Raw genomic sequence first — 14,911 nt, 5'->3', positions numbered from 1 at the left:
TTACTTTGGACTCCCTGACTCCTGGCTGTGCCGAGAGAGAGTGTAAAATTAGGCTTCAGCAATGTGGTCAGTGAATATCACTGTGCGGATTTATCAGCAACTATGAAATGACAGTTTGTGCTGTTACCTAACGTGGGTTTCAGCCTTTTAAATTATTTTGAAAATGGGACACATTTTTAGAACCACAGATTTGAGCAGCAGATTACTAATGGTTTCGTTCCCTCTCCAGCCATTTTCCCTTCTCTCTATGCAGGTTTATAATTACAGATGGGATTTTGACAAGTCAGTTTCCCAGTAATGGCAAAGTTAAACTCCCTGATGTGAATCAGGGGAAGCTGAAATGATTTTGCAATGCATATTTATTAAGGATAGTGGTGACTGAAGTCACTTTCACTCACAAGAGCTATATTCTGGCATTTATCTTCTCAGAAGCTTTATCTCTATGAAAAATGAAAAAAAGAATTTAAGAAAATCCACAAACATCATAAACCCCGTTCCTGTCAGTAATGTTCCTCTGCTTTCATAATGCAGAAGACATGACATAGAAGTGGAGAAAGCCCCATATAACTCTGAGTAGCGAAGCAGTTTCATGACTAACCAGCAAATATTATTGGGAGGTAATCAGACAGAAAAGACACATTCCCCTCCCTTGTGATAATGACAAGGCAACTTTGGCTCTCTCCCTTCTCCTTAGCAAAGTATGGAGGCTACCATCAGTCCTCACAGTTGTGTGCTTGGAAATCTAAAAATCTCTACCCATACAATTCCTCCATGGCTCGAATGAACCCAGCTTTTCTGTCCTGGATGGTGTATTGGCTACTTAGCTGGACAAAATCCATGCATCTGTCTTCAAAGTATCTGAAATGTGGTGCTGGCAATACAGTGATTCTTGGTGCTCCATATATCTTAACGGTCAGGTCTTTGTAGAAACTCAAGCAATAAAGACCTAAAGACCAAAGCACTTAGACTCCTACTCAACACAAAATGGTGGGAATCTCTCACGAAACTTAGAAGTACCTGTAGCCTTTGGTTTGTCTCCCCACTTTGCCAGCTCCTGCCCAGAAGAAATCATGGACAGGAATGCCCTATCACTTTCATTTCTTATGCAAATAACGATAAAACATTTTCCTTAGCTAATGGTCTCTGGTTTGCATGCGGTACAGTGTGGTTATTGGAAAGAGCTAAAATTTATACATTTGAAATAATGTATTCTGTTTTTCTCTAATGCCATTCTTATCTGCATTTCATTCAGCTTAATGTAAACTTAGTGATTTACCCAGTAATATCCCTTTTCCAGCGCCCGAGTGTCCCATTTCCACACTCCCATCAAGGGAAGCTATATGCTTGATTATTATTTGCCGCTAGAATATTTTCAGAGACATATTAATATTTCAACAAACCCTTCCTGACACGTGCTAGTTCCATCTGACAGGGAAATCCCACTCTTTCCAACCCAGACCTCATGACAGTGACTTTCCCATGAGAGCGCATAGGTTCACACTGTGTGCTGGGCTGCGGCACTATCTTTGGGGATGCTCACAGCATTTGGCCAAAGAATTATGTTTTAAAAGAGTAGTGACTCCCTTCAGAGGAATGAGTAAACTAGAGAGGTAATATGAGCCCCAGGAGATTTCCTTGGGTAGATCACCCAAAAGCATTTTGCATGAACTATGCTCCTTGCTCCTGGCCGTGCTCACAGCCTCCATCTGAGCCCCAGGAATCACTTAGGGGATTTTTGTTGTTTTTATTCTATATCCTCTGCCGTGTTTTTACTAGGATAAAGACATGACAACAGCAATTATGTACGAGACTGACAATAAATAGTCCTCCTCTCTCTTGTTGCAGAACGATTTTGCCGAAAGAGAGCTTTAACCCCTTCTTACAGCCTTCCTCGTATTAGGCAGGGACTGTGATCTAACACTCCTAGGACTCAGCATCCCTTAATATTAACTGATAACTAGCCTCTATCTGGCTCCCTTCTGTCCTCCCCAATTTTGCTACTGTCTCCTGTGTGCACATGAGATCCAAATAATAATTTTAAATTGCTCTTGACGTGTTTAATCCTAGTAAGGTCCCACTGCTCTGATACCCATGGTGCTGCTACTCTGCAAGCAAGGAAGATTCTAGAGGAAATGGGGTTATTTAATTACATCACTGCTAAGACAAGATGGTCAAAAAGTCAGGATTCCAACAACTAGGGCTTAAAAACTTTTATTTAAAACTTGAATTTAAAAATATACCAAAAATTAATTCTGGCTTTTTAGCTTTCCCTTTGGTCACCCTCTTCCAATCTTTTCTGAGCAATGTCCCAATCCCAGTGTCTCCCAGGCAAACTGAAATTCCTACATTATCAAAAAGCTCAAGGAAATGTATTTTTTAGGGGAGAGGAAATAGTGTAAATACTATGAGTATCTCAGAAAAATCAGAGCAGTTAATATTTTAAATAACTGATTTGCTGGATGAGTAAAGAGAAGGGATGAGAGAGTGGCTTTTTTAATACATTTATTTCCTGAATTTTAAAAATTAAATCCAGTTTGATCATTTTACTCCTCAACTACAGAAGAGAAGTTTTCAGAGCAGCTAAGGAAGAAATGAGAAAAAGGCCTCATTTTTTTTTCCATTAAAAACCCTTTGTTAGTGCACTGAAAATCCAGCCCCTGAGATGTTTTCCGTTAACATCTGAAAATGGGACGTCTCCACCCTATCAAGTATCTTAAAATTCCTTGCCTGGGAATTTAATCAGAGATGAGAGGTCTGTTCTGCAAGGGCCTGTCATTCTGCAGCTGCCTTCTTTGCTCTCCACTCACCTTTTTAGCTTAGTTCTGAATAAAGCTTGTCTTGTAAGATTTGCTTTCCTGCCCTCTGAAGTCAGTGGTATCCCCTGGATTCTTGGTACTTTGCGGATTGTCTGTGGAGGGAAATCAGAACTTTTCTCGTTTGGAGTCAGTGATTTGCATCCTGGCAGGCAAGTAGCAAAGCTTTGCCAGGTCTGCTTTTTGTTTCAGGTTCCGCTCAGGTTGTAAATCTGTTGAGGGATTTTCTGCTGTTTTATAGGATTTGTAAATCCATTCCAGGAGACAAATATGTAAGTATACTTCTGGACTTATAATGGAGTCAGATGCCCTAGTGAAATCTGATGATTAAAAGAAGCAGCTTCTCTGGCTGGATTCTGATGTAAAGATTTACTGGAAGATTTCACAAGACAGATGTGAGATGCAGAATTAGACCTCAAGCAATGGGTTTTTCTGCATTCAATGTATAAACCGCAGTCTAACCACAATACAGAAGATGATTGACCAAATAAACCTTTTTCTTTTTTTTCCTCCTGCAAATGATACTTCAATTTTGCATTTTCATCCTGCTTAATAAAGAGCTGCAACACCTGTCAAAAAGCAAGCACCCCTCCTGCCCCGTCCCTGCTGTTGTGCCCAGCATTGGCCTTAGTCGGCCTCCTGGATCCCTGAGCTTGGCTCAGAGCTGGGAGGAAGCCAGCTGTGCTGGATCATTAATTTGCTGCCTTTCAAAGCAATCACATTAACACACTGATCCCCAGTGAGTTATTACACTATTTACAGAATATTTCTCTTTTTAACAGCGGGGATGTACTCAGAACTAGGTTGCATGTTGGGACCCATGCTAGATCCCAGACCATCGCAAGTAGCTTTGCCCAGCATTTGGTTGGCGCTGAGCAAGAAGTCACAGCAATGTGGTCTGATCACCACGGTGCCTGTGAAACTGTGTGTGGCAATGCTGCCTAGTCCTGTGCATATCTACCACCTGCAGGGACCAGGCTTTTGGGCCCTAGAGTTATTGAAATGCAGATAGTAAGGAATACTGATGAGGTCTGGAGAAAAAAATCCCTCTCTCCCTAAAGTCTGAGACACGTCTGAAGTCTCCAGGGCCAACCAAGCCCCATCTGGACCTGTCATGCTCCCACATGGTCTCTGGGTAGCCAAAGGAGAAGGTGGTGAACATGTGAGGTGCACCAAAGCTTAAGTGTAAATGGTGATTCCACATTGGCAATGCAGAATTTCATGGAAAAGACCAAAAAAAAGTCTGAGACTGGTGTTGCAGAGGGATATAAGAGAGAGAAAGGCACATTCATGCAGAGAAGGAAGCAGAGAGAGTGGACGAAATCCCGCAGTGGAAAACAAACTACATCTGTGAAATAGATTGTCATACTAAGTACTTTGTGATTGGGATTTTCTTGTATGTTCTTTATCAGTTTAGCCCCAGTATGGCAGTGAGAAGTCCAGAAGTTGTCGCAGCTTCTGAACTAATGGTTCCCCCGAAGGGCTTGGAGGCATGATGAAGAGTCAGCCCTGAATTCCCCTTTTCATGCAGGGGAGAAGAGGGCAAGCAAGATGTGTTGGGCAAGCCAACCTACAGCAAACACCCCGCCAGATTAGCAGGTTGTTGTTCCTAACGGTAGCTTGGACATAATGCAGCACTTCCCATGGAGCTGCTCAACCTAAGCAAAATCATCTAGAAAGATATCTGCTGTTTTATACAGCTGAGCTGTAAAAAAATGCAGGAAAAATGGGGAGTGTGAGGCAAACTCTGGTTTCCAGGAGGTGTAAGCCCTGCTTGTTCCTCATTTTATGTAGACACCAGGGGCAGCACTACATAGCTAGCCATGAAGAGGATGTCTGGGGATGTTTAGCTCTACACTCAGGTTCAGAAGCATGTTCTGGACTTGTACAAAGCCTTTCAATCAGTGACTTTCATATGGTACAAACATGGCTCTGGAGGACAGATTCTGGCTGTCATTTTTTTTTTCCTGACAAGTCTCTACATCTTGCATTAGGATTTAGAGGCAGAGATTGTCCAATGTATTTAAGTTGCCACTGAGAAATAATGATCAGCAAATGCTAAATTATTTCTATAGCTTAATGGCAGTAATTTCCTATCAAGAGCATAGGTAAAATTGATCTCATTCTGCATTAATGAGAAAACTGCTTTGTTAAGAAAAAAACACAAAGAGCTTTACTAAAAATAAAGCGGATAATGAGTAGATATGCATGCAATATAGACACCCACTGATCAGTAGTGGACACTTCAGATCCTCCACTGAGAACATGCCTTCTACTGGCAAAAGCAATTGGACTCTTTCAGACTCTGCTTTGGGAGCTTTATTTTAAACCAAGCCAAAAAGGGATATTCTTTAAAAATGTTGATGTTTTCCAGGAAAGGAAGAGCTTTGAAAGATGCAACTTCAGAGGTGCTTTTCACTCTAGTGACAGAAATAGCATGATGGGGTTTGCAGAACTGAGACGGGAAGTCCAATTCCCTGGGACACGAAGTTCAAACATTGCTGCCACTGCATCAAGGCCTAGACTTCCTTATAGAACAAAGCATTTCTGATGCTTTCTGCTGCATGTGGATAATGGCTGTTTCCCAGAGCTTCCTAGAGATATTCCACACTCTCACTTTGCACAACATGGAAGAACAAAGCCTTCCAGCCTCTCCAGGATATGGAGAAAAGGAGGATTTCTTCCTCCTTTAGCGCAGAAATGTTTTATTCTTTGCTCTCATTTTATTTTAGAAACCCTACTTGATAAATTGCTAGAGGGCCTTATTAACTACAAAAAATTGTCAGTTTTCCCAAAGCAATCAGGGTGTTAGTTAGACCGAAGGAGCAAATGGAAAAGTGAAATGGAAGCTGAGCACAGCCCTATTAATCCTGCGCTATGGATCGCCATTTGTCAACTCTGTTGAAGCCTGTTGTTCCAAATAGAGCCCAAGAGACCACTCAATTACTTTATCTCTGAGCAATTAGGATCCTACTCCTTCAGGTCAATCTGTTATCACAAAGGAAAAAAATTAGATACAAGATTAACAGTGGAAAATTCACAGCATTTTGTTTCAGGTCTTTAGAAGAAAAGAAACACTTTCCTTTTCAAATGTTATGTAGTGCTAAAGAATATAAGAGGTTTTAAGTAAGGTAGGTCATGTGACACTCTTAGGCCTTTCTTAGCAATGAGCACATGAAGGGTATTCAGTAGAAGAGACAGACAGGTTTTTATGGTATATGCATTATTCTGCAGCTCACAGTTCATTTGCAGAAGCCACATACTTCACATATCAGTGGAAGCACAACTTTGGAAGAGTTTTTTGAAAGAATATAGAAAGGTGTAAGATAGGAGAAGAAGTGAGCTATAAATTTCCCATGCTCAGGGACATTTGGCTTTAACTTGAAGCATGCAGCTTCTGCTTCTGGCCTTAAAATGGCTTGTGTGTCTAGAAGTGTGCCCTTCTAAGATGAAATACTTATTAGTCTAATAAAATATACCACTTCCGCCTGCAAGCCTTCCTTTTCCATCCTCATGGACCAAATAATAGTAGCAGTCGTGAATGGAGACTGAAGCTAAGTTTACTTTGGTTTCTGCAGAAACATCACAGCAATCAAGCACATTTTGCTGAACTGTGTCTCATCCAGATAATTTTGGTACAGGTGGGAGCACAGCTGTGTACTTCAGCCACCAAATAACAGATCTTGGGAGTCTTGTGAAGCCTGCCCTGAAATCTGCATTTTCACAGCTTGAATTCTGTCTCTGCTTCAGGAGGACTGGTGAAAGTCAATCTACAAAGAGCTACAGAAACCTCGGTCAGACCTCTGGACTGCATAATAGAAAGAGCCCACACCTCAATTGTCTGATTGCTCCATAACTGCTCATACAGGGTTTCATTTTTCCTGTGAAGCAGATGGTACCAGAGAATGCAAAGGGCAGAGACTTGCATCTGGAGATGCTTACTAGAGCTCCTGAGATAATTAAGGTGTGATCTAGCAAAAAAAAAAAAAAAAAAAAAAGGAAAAGGAAAAAAGAAAAAAAGTGCAACAAGTAAGGAATGGGAAACCAAATTGTCACCTTCAGGTTCAGGACTCCCTTTCACAGGTGGAAAACTAGAGAGAGAGACCTGCAGAATAAATAAATAAGTAAAATCAAACTTCATGTGATAAACTGTTTTCAATTAATCATGTCAGAAATTTGTACAGCTTCTCTTCACTGTCATGGAAGAGTGGAACTATATATCAGGATTCATTTACCCAGTGAGCCATGTTTAGTGACTAAATCACTGTTTTCCTCTCCTATTATTTCTTTTATTACAGCAATATTAATTCTTTCTTGTGTTCATGAATCATGCCTAGTTTCTGAAATTTCACCCCTGAATGAATGCATTTTCACCTCTGGACCGTTGACTCACTGCTTTTTATTTTATAATGAGGGACTGACCTTCTGAGCCACATAGTACTGCCTTATTCGTAATATGTCTCTATTTTACTGCTAGGAGACTAAGACCCAGAAACAGCTTCTCATATCCAGGAGGGCTGGGCAAAACCAAGTGTCACAACCAGGCTTCCTGAGGATGTTTGAATCTGCTGTCCTGTCACCCTATGCATTTCTGCAGGCCCACATGGATTTTTTTTTTGCACAAATACAGCAAAATATTCGTGGAAGAAAGGTGAGTTCAGGACAGGAATGTAAATTAGCTTTGCTTGCATTCAAGAAGGAGCAGGTCTACCTGTGCTTTTGTCAGGGCTCAAGCTACCATCTCTCCCTCACACATCCCAAAATGCAAGGCATTTTCCCATAATGTTTGGAGGGTCGCTATGAACCACTATAGTAATGGCCAAGAAAGGTTCTTCTTGCATGTAAAGGCCCCAGTGCCCAGTGACAGCCCACAGAGCAAACTGTGCGGCGAAGGGAGATCAAGATGCTTCCTCTCCCCCGTGACTCATTTCCCATCTGAACTTGCAGGAGGAAAATCCCTTGAAAACATCTCCTTCAGAGAGAAAAGCAAGGCGCTGCATGCTGCTGACTTGGTGTTTCTTGTCACTGATAGATCAGGAGGAGCAGCCATGGATTAAAAGTGTCAATACATCAGAGCCCGGCCCAGCTCCAGCAGGCAGCTACCGAACAGTTACTGCTGCTCCAGGCTTCATGGACAAGTATTCCCCCCTTGACCCAAGCATGTCTGACTTATAAATGATCAGTAATGGAGGGGTAGGAAGTTAGATGATGAAATTTGCTGGTGGTAAAATGATGTTCACAGCTATAAAGATGAGGTTCAACCAGCAAGAATCACAGTTGGACCTTACAGGTATGTCTGAGCAATGGTCTGGTTGAGGAAATGCCACTTTGGTAAATCTAATGCACATAAAAAGAGCAATCTGAGAAGCAGTACAATGAGCAGTGATATTTATAGGAAAATTTCAGGTCAATACTCATTTGAGGATGTGTTTGTGTGCATCTGTCTGTACATGTGTGTACATTTTAATTTAGCCTTAAGAGGAGGATCTGAGCATGTAAAATCTCTGGGCATCTTTCTGCTGTGGAAATCTGCTCAAGTCTGCTGGTAAAGTGAATACACTGATGTGAGACACCCCTCTTTGTAGCACTACAATAAGTCATCTTCATAAAATAAAATTATCAATGCAAAAATTTCCCTTGGGTGTGGGTGTCTCGCATCACTGTAGATACTGTGAATGCAGAGAACTACTGGTCTAATTCATCACTCTGTCACTCCAGAGCCATACTGGGATAACTTAATGGAAGTTCACAGAACAACGCAAGTAATACCTGTCATTCCTCACTGCCCAGGTTAGCTTGTTGCTTCTAATTTTCAGTCTTGGTTCACTTTGCCCAGCCTTTAAGGAGTGCTGGTCATATTGTGATGTGGATGCTCAAATAGCCCTAAAATAACCTATTCCAAAGAATATCCCTCCAGATTCCTATCTGGCTCTCACTTTATGCAATTTCGGATAGTCAAAGAATGTTACACGCTACATTGCACTCAGAAATAGCATCCTCCTAAAATGCAGCTTTAAGCAGCAAGTATTTCAGTGTCTAGAATTATGCTAACCACTGCTCATCTAAATTATTATATTAACTGGAAAAGGGGATCACACACAATTTAACAGGAGAGAAAAAGCAACAAATCTAAGAGAAATTTGTATTTTATAGAGAGAAGAAACTAGGAATCTAGATACTGTAAGGGCTTTGGTGGTCTTAAACAACCCTTTAATTGTGGGAATTTAAAAGCTTTTTCTTTTCAAAGTACACATTATGATTGGCAAGTGTAATGGCAGGGCCTAGACATCAGAACAATCAGTCTTTATTAGCACTGTTGAAAGAAGGTTGTGATAGACCTCAAATCAAAGGTATCACCAAATCAAGATGTGTCTTAATTTGGGTTATGGAGATGTTCAGAAGTAGTTAATCCAGTCTTAAAGGGAACCTTTAGACTGGTCTCCTCCTCACTGGAGGTTTTAATCCATCACTGGGATTACCAGCTCCTTCCTGTCTGGGGAAAAGTCCTCCCTGCCAAAATGAGAACTGCTGGTTCAGCGACTTCCCTTCTCTTAACTGAGGCTGGACACAAGTAAAGGTTTTGACTTTGACTTCATGCAATATTTAGGCATCTGAAGTAACCTCTCACTGCTAGAAATACAAGGGAAACTCCAAACTCTCCAAGTTGTGCTCTGAAGCAATGGTCCTCATGCTGATAGTCATGGTGCTTCAGAGGTAGAGGGGTTTATCCTCCTCTTCACAGCCACACAACACATTTGGGGAACAGACCATCAGCTCATCTTAGGAACTCTAGAGTAGCAACAAACATGTGGTGTGTGAGCCCTTCATGGGCTCTGAGATGTCTCATATTCTGAAGAGGACTTGCCACCTTGCTTGCCTAGTTCTCTGCTGGAAGCCAGGAGCCATGTGTGGCCTTGTTTTCACGTGGGTTTTCAGGGGACTAGAAATACCACCCTCTGAAACCTGAGTATGGTATTAGCCCCTTGGGGTTCTTCTTTAGCAATGAGAACAAAGTCGCTAGGAACTGCTATGCTGCCAGTAATGCTAATTGAAGAGAAAGAAACATCACTAAACCTCCTCAGTCAGAGGACAAAAATTATATTAAAATGCTTATCTACAAGAGTTAATGAATCCTATGGTTGTTAATTCAGCAGGGGTGGGGTTTTATGAGCAAAGCAGCTGGGAATTAGAACTCCGGGGTCCTATTGCTCTCTCTCTCTCCTTAGCTCACTCTCGTATATGGGGAAATGCTATTTAATCATTTGAGAACTTTCTCTTCTGGTAACAGAAATATATGTGTGTACATGTACGCAAAAATATATGTGTATATGTGTGTGTACATCTTGTTTATAAGCATATTTTGCAGAGCATTTTGAGTCAAATAATGAATGTTTTTTAAGCATTTTGAGATCTTTTGTTGACACCAGCTGAAGCAATACAGAGCACTATTAGCCATTTCAGAGCTCCCTTTGCAGTGTATGCAAAGAACTGTTAAATAAATGTGGTGAAATGCAATAAAACTTTGTATTTTACATTTCTTTGGGAGAGAAAAACCTCAGTTTTATTTACTCAATGTTTTCGCTTTGCTTATAAAAAAGACTAGTAACAAAAATGCTTTCTTACTCCTGTAAAGCATGTTGGCTGTGATCTTAGCAGCAATGGAAGGTATATTTATCATATTACGGCAGCAGAAATTGGTAATATACACATAAACTTTCTTTAGAAACAAAGTAAGCTGGAGAAAAGGAACTCTGTGTCTCTGCAAGCACTCTAAGAAGACTAACTCCTTAAGTTCTTGAGCCTTTGCAATGTCTATGTGCATGTATTGGTTTCTTATTGTATTGATTATATTGCAGTGATAAAATATAAATTCAGTATACTCAGCAAGGACAGCTTTACTGCCTTATTGTGCTGATCATTACAGAAAGCATAAATTGGGTCGTAATTCTGAAGAGTCATTGGAAATTCATGTGCAATTCAAAGTTATTCATTTGAAATAGTGCTTATGAGATCTTCAGGAGAAGATCAATATATAAGTATGTGTATATCAATGTATATGGAGTGTTTTTATATACACACGTGCATATACAGACACACACACACTCATTTTTACTCATGCACAATTAATTCTGTATGTGCACACATACAGCCCTACACAGATAGATAACCAAGCTATACATCCAGTCTTCTCTATTTCTGCAAGCGACTGTTTATCCAGGCAGATAGTGCAAGAAAAGCTCTGGATATTTATGATTTTTTTTCTTCTGGCTCTTGTTCTCCAGCTTATATAGCCATATGTCAACCAGCATCGTCTCCTGAGATATGTTCAGAAACAGTGCAGAAAACCCAGTTTTTACAGACAGCTTTGAAAATCTGGGCTGACCAAGGGACTAATGTGTCCTCTGCCTACTGCAGACCAGAGGCCTGAAATGAGAAACAGCAGTGATGCCACTGGAGCCAGGCAAGCATGTATGCTCATTTCTCTCAGCTCCTCCTGCCCTTCGATCTTGGTATTGGCATGCTGAGTATGTGCACTTTCTTCTCATCCACAGAGACTGCTCTTGACAGAGGAGCCCTGATATGCAAACCAAGGACAGAAGCATGATGTTGTTTACAGTAGCTGATAATTGCAATAATAAATATTTTATTCCACTTATTTTTGATGTACCACCAAGATTCGACAGAAATATAAATCAATGAGCTTAAGAGGCTGTGGAGGACACAGGACTGGATGGTCTCAAAGTACACTGTCAGCTCTTGCCCTGTCTTCTGATGGCAGCTACATCAGAGATTACTGCTGGTCACATGCCACTGGAGTCCCATTAGCTCCTATGTAAGAAATCCAGTCTGGAAAGGGAAAGTCACCAAATTTGAACACAGAAATGTAAACTTGAGCTCAAAGCCCTTGCCTATCAGAGCTCGAGGAACAGTGGCTCTCACCGGCGTTGGTGGCAGATTGCATTCTACCAATATCCTTTCACGGGGAGGTCATGCAGGCTGTCCTGCAGGCTGCAGGCACTCAGTACCCCTGTGAGCTTTGATCACAATGAATAACGGGGCCAGCTTAAACCCCAGAATGAAGTTAATAGCCTTGAACTGCAAACACTATAAATTCAATAAAGCTAAATCTACTAAAATATCAGGAAAGAGAAATTTAAAGAAATTTAAAGAAATTTATGTTAGACTTCTTTCTTCCATTGTATTTTATCAACTAACCTTCAGCAAGCACAAAGGTTTTGCTGGATCTGGTACTCCTGCTGGCATCTGGAAAAAAGATACAAATGGAACAGATTTTTTTTTTTTTAAGTAGAATAGTTTTAATAACCAAAATGTTTCTGCACTTGAATAATGAGAGTGACTTTTCTCTTTCAAATGCTAAATTATTTCAAGCTGAGCTGTTGGAAACCATTAATAATTCAAAGAACTCTGCTTTGGGTAAGAACAACATCTGTTGGAACGTGTTAAAGCATAGGAATAATCTGGCTTTCAAAGTTATTTTACCATTTTTTATTCTCTTTATGAAATAAAAGGGTTTCATTGTGAATTATAGGAAGACATGTTAGTATGCCATTTCCTAAACAAGAGGAGATGAATGACTGCAGTCCGAAGTAGACTAACTCTGATCTGCTTTGTCCTCTTTAACCTGAACATGAACTTTTAGAGACATGGCTTCAGCTCTGCAGACCTCTAAGCATTGTCAAGGCAAGAGCAGAACCACGTGGCCAGTACAGACAATAGGAGGATGCCTTTTCCCAACTTCTTTTCCCAGTTTGCTCAGTATGAGCAAGCCATTGTAATGAAATCTCTTCTGCATCTAAAGGAGAATGAGAGAACAGAAAAACAGCTTAACTGGAGGGTGATTCGAATCTCAGCCTGAGGATCCCGTGGCTGGCACTTCGGAGCTGTCCATCTCTCTCTGTCTATTGGCTTTGCAGAGAAGCCAAATGACTGAAGGAGACCCCAAACTTAATTTTGGAGGGTAAAGGCAGACGACTATTTCAAATAAGAACCATCTTAATCCTCCTCCAAAACTTGGCCTATGACCTAGGCGATATAAGAGCAGTCCTACTAACTAATTTTTGGTATCATTTCCACATGACCTACACAGAGGGATCCACACATCTGTCAGTGCATCTGCAGAAAACTGACAGCTAAATACTGAGCAACCACATATCTAACATGTGGCTTGAGGCCAATATTAACCGATGCCTATTTCCAAGGAACATCAATCCCAAGTCTCCAAGAAGCACAGCCAGTTTAGTGAGTAAAAAAAAAAAAAAGGCCCGATTTTGCACCTCACTGGGGTTTGATTCGCTCCCAGCTGGGCAAGGGGAGCCTCCCTCCAAGCCTTTGAGCTCAGTGTCTGCAGATGCGAAACTGATACAGGACAGATCAGCAGGCTCTAGCTCCCCATGATGTACACATCAGCAAGAGTCTTTTGGAAACTCCCTTTGTATGACAGAAACCTGGAATGACAAGGGATTGGTTTCTGCTTAATAAAACATATTTGAGCAACAAAATGTTTTATTGAGAAGATATTTCCTGTGTTCTTTATTCTGGTTTACTGTGTCTATACTTCATGTTCTGATTTTATAATCTGCTATATTTGCTGTGCATTCTAAGCCCATAAATATTATGCTGGAGTTAAGAATCAACTTGTTTATCATGCCCTGCACTTCCTTACTGATTCTCCTGTTTCTCTCTCTTTTTGTAGCACTCCAGAACAAGAGCTAAGCCAAGAAGATAGTTAACCAATACAACCAGTAGTATCTAAGGGACAATCATTGATTTCCTAGACACAATTTGGAGCTCATCAGCATTTTCTATAGAAATGTTATATCGTCTTTTCTATCATGTGAGCTGCCATGGACTGTAGTTTAAGGAGACCTATCCTGTGGGACCAGTGGGACTGTGGGATAAGGGAATTCAGAGGTAGCAGACAAAGCAATTTTACCTCAGGGAACCAGAAGTGTGATTTTCTTTTACAGGTTTCACTGGGTAAGGCAGAGATGCACACCTCCTTTCATTATCTTGACTTAGATGTAGCAAGAAGATAAAGATTAATGCCATTAAAACGTAACCAATTGGTGCTTAAATGTTACATGACAGATTTACTCAGAATACATTCTAGACTATGGAGTTTTAACAGTGATAATAAAGCATTAAGAGAGACACTGAAGCCTGAAGTAGCAGAAAAGAAGCATTGCATGGAATGGGAGCAGAAATGATTTCCATGTGGTTTTCAGCCTGTATGGAAATGGCCTACGTGCTTAACGTGAGAAGCAGCCATTTACTCCTTGGGCTAGTTCTTATAACTACTCCAACTTCTGAACAATTTAAAACCTATGCATTTTTATAAGTGTCCATTTCTTACATTTGATGAAAATAACCCTGTGGCATTGGCTAAATTATAAATAGAAAAAACAGGGATGATGTGTCACCAGAATACCAATAGAACAGCTGTAAAGCATCAGCAACACTTAACTTTGTAATACATATCGGTTCATATTATGAGTTAGAGTGACCGCAGACACAGAATACCCCACGTAAAGATGATGCTGAAGGAAAAGTTTCTGACCAGTTGTTCTGCAAGTGCACAGTGATGTGGAGAGGTGTCCCACAAGGGGTGGCAAGGGACCTGCAGGAGCAGGATGGCATGTCACCAGACTAAGCTGCAAGCACAGACTGTGCTTCCTATAGACAAAAGCTGTGGTTTTTACTGCTGTCACTGACTCACTTTCACTGCACTGATTATATGCGATGGTGATGGCTTTTTTTTTGTGCCTGTTTAGTGCAATCAAAATAAACACATCAACAAGAAAAGCTCAAGTTGCTACAATTTACATATCATGATTATGATGGAGATTTGATCGCTTGGTCTCTGCTTCTTAATCCACCTCCTGATAATTTATTCCCGCACTCAACTGCCTTTATAACTGCTGCTAAAAGCTCAGCTCTCCAATCTCACACTTGTATAGCCTTTAGATTTCACTGCTGGCCACATACGGATGCGTCGGCACACCCATATGACCCTATGCAACCTTAATTCACCCCCTTGTAGGCGTGCGTCATGATATAGCATATGCCTCCACAGGCAT

The sequence above is a fragment of the Tinamus guttatus genome, unplaced genomic scaffold, assembly GCF_059628265.1.
Source record: "Tinamus guttatus ecotype Peru unplaced genomic scaffold, ASM5962826v1 Tinamus_guttatus_pri_ptg000326l, whole genome shotgun sequence".
Classification (NCBI taxonomy): Eukaryota; Metazoa; Chordata; class Aves; order Tinamiformes; family Tinamidae; genus Tinamus; species Tinamus guttatus.
Note: the sequence above shows the minus strand (reverse complement) of the source record.